This window comes from Epinephelus lanceolatus, chromosome 9, assembly GCF_041903045.1.
Source record: "Epinephelus lanceolatus isolate andai-2023 chromosome 9, ASM4190304v1, whole genome shotgun sequence".
Classification (NCBI taxonomy): domain Eukaryota; kingdom Metazoa; phylum Chordata; class Actinopteri; order Perciformes; family Serranidae; genus Epinephelus; species Epinephelus lanceolatus.
In genome coordinates, this window is record NC_135742.1 from 25,533,806 (window position 1) to 25,536,485 (window position 2,680).

The following is a 2,680-nucleotide window of genomic DNA, read 5'->3' on the forward strand; positions in this document are numbered from 1 at the left end:
GCAATATGTTGTTTTTATCAAGGCCATTTGCTTAATAGACACAGTTTAGATTTAAGTAATAGCCAGGGTGAATCTGGCCCAATAGCTGCTGACAACGTTTTGGCAGACTATGATTTTTATTTTAGTCTATGAATGTTTCTTTTCACTTCTCTGGCCTCTCTTAATCTGGGATTTTGGATGCTGCAGCCCTCTGCAGTCCCTGCAGAAGAGAGTCCCCCTGCAATTCAATTACACTGAGTGATATATTCTCCCTATGAGAACCTGATCAATCATCTTATTGTACATTTGCACACCACTCGCCCTGGCTTCCACTCTGTGGAATCAAATAAGGGTCATTAACAGTGTTGGAAAGGTTTTGAATAAGTAATAGGTTACAAATTACTAGTTACTCTGTTAAACTTGTAATATGCAATGTAACTATTACTTCATCAAAGTAATCTAACTCATGACATTTGATAACTTTCCTAAGAAATGTTTTCAAATGGGCAATAAAGTTGAAAAGTTCGACAGAATATAAACTTTTAACTGAAAATAAAATATTCAGTAAACGTCTCCTCCACAGATAGCCTTCCTCTTTGGTTCTTTGGCTTCTTTGGCAACTTCACCTGTCAAAGTTCACCAAGTTGAACTCCATGTGATGTGCAGATGCTAATTTGCTTTGCCTGCTCTATACTCACACAACACGTGTAGGCACGGTAGCGCGGGCCCTCTGTAGATGGCGCATGGGCTGCAGGTATGCACAGAGCCAGTAATGCTCAATGCATTGTTGGTTGCAAAATGCTCTGAAATATGAAGAAATGTACAAACAAAATATTCTGTGGATAATCAAGAAGTCAACAAGTGTTACCAGATGAACATTAACGGAAAGGCTGCCCGGCAATAGTAGTAAACACCAAAACATTGCGATTGTTACTTATCACTGCTGCTTACCTCCAAGGCAAAAGATTATTGTGTACCATTTTATCTCCCCCCACTCTTTCTATGACACCTTTTATTTAGCTTTTACAGCCACCTCTCATGTTCTTGTACACTCTGCAGCAAAGAGCTTCTTGTTTCCCCGGTAGGGCTATTTCTTCTCAAGACTTTAAGCTTTGACTTTCCCCGTGGTCTCTCAATGAAGAGTTGTAGATAGATAGATAGATAGATAGATAGATAGATAGATAGATATGTCTGTGCAGGCCTTCTCAGCCAGTCGTCCATGCTAAAGTGAAAAGCACAGTGGCCGCCTAATATATTACAAAACCAACATAGTGCATTTATTTTGAAACAGACTGTATGTAAACGTTAAATTTCCTGTGAAAACGGAAGCGTATTTTGAAAGAAGACAAAGCATGTAACAGGCAGAACTTGACGCGGTGTCCCAGAACGTCAACAACCAACATACCCAGGGAACCTTTCACGTTGTAGGTAGACGTGGATCATCCATGACAAAGTACGTCAATATGTGATGACGAATTAGTATGTGTTGGCTAACAGTATTACTGCATACATTTTAATTACACATATAAAAAATGCAGGTTAGGTTAATTGGTGACTCTAAATTGCCAGTAGGTGTGAATGTGAGTGTGAATGGTTGTCTGTCTCTATGTGTCAGCCCTGTGATAGTCTGACAAACTGTCCAGGGTGTACCCTGCCTCTCGCCCAATGTCAGCTGGGATAGGCTCCAGCCCCCCTGCGACCCCCAACAGGATAAGCGGTTATGGAAAATGAATGAATGAATGAATGAATGAATGAATATAAAAAATATTTCTACTGCCACAAAAAGTTATATGTTTGTGTGCACAAAACATTTTACACATTTACGAGCTTGAATTTGTAAGTAAAATAATTTGTAGCATCATTTCACAAGCTCAAAATATTATTGACCCTTATTTGATTCCATATCACTCCATTGTTTTTACATGTGCTTGAACACATGCTGAGATCAACACAAACATACTGACACTGGAGCACACGTGCAAGTGTCAGCTGTCAGCACACTGTGGAAACACAATCACTCCATGTGGCCGGTAGAAATCTCTTTCATCTTAAAAATCTCAGTTGTTTTATTATTGTTTTTCCTTTCATTTGAACACATTAGGAAACAATATAAGGGTTGTTAATGCTGCATCCGAATCATTATCTCGTGTCCATGAAAAATGAGAAATGAATCTGAGATTATCAAGTGAATGACCTTGTCCCAGCAGTTATTTGAAAGGGAGGCACAGTTTCTCCTACAGTGAAAGCATAAGGAATGGAAATATGTTAGGAGCTCATTTCTATAAGACTCAGTATACCTTTTTAATCCTGCTCCACCCTACCCCCCCTCCCTGACTAAAACTGGGATTTGCTGCACCAACTGCACTTTAACTCTTTCTCCCTCTGCTGCTACACACTGAAACAAGTGCCGCACACACACACTGTAAGAGCTGCTATGGTGTTTTATAGCATGTAGCAGTCTGAAGAGTAGTTTTTTATCTGTCCTGGTGGGCAGTATGAACACAATAAATGTCACTCTGGCAAGTTTTAACAATAGCTGATACTCCTGCAGCATGCAGCACAATGCATGCACAGTAAGCTTGCAGTGTAATAAGTGGGCTGTCAGATCAGGCAGTGCAGTGGGGAGGGCAGCAAGTCTTTGATCAGGCTTAACTGGCAAGTCAGGTCTTTGACATCTGAAGGCGAGGCTGAAAGGGTCTGA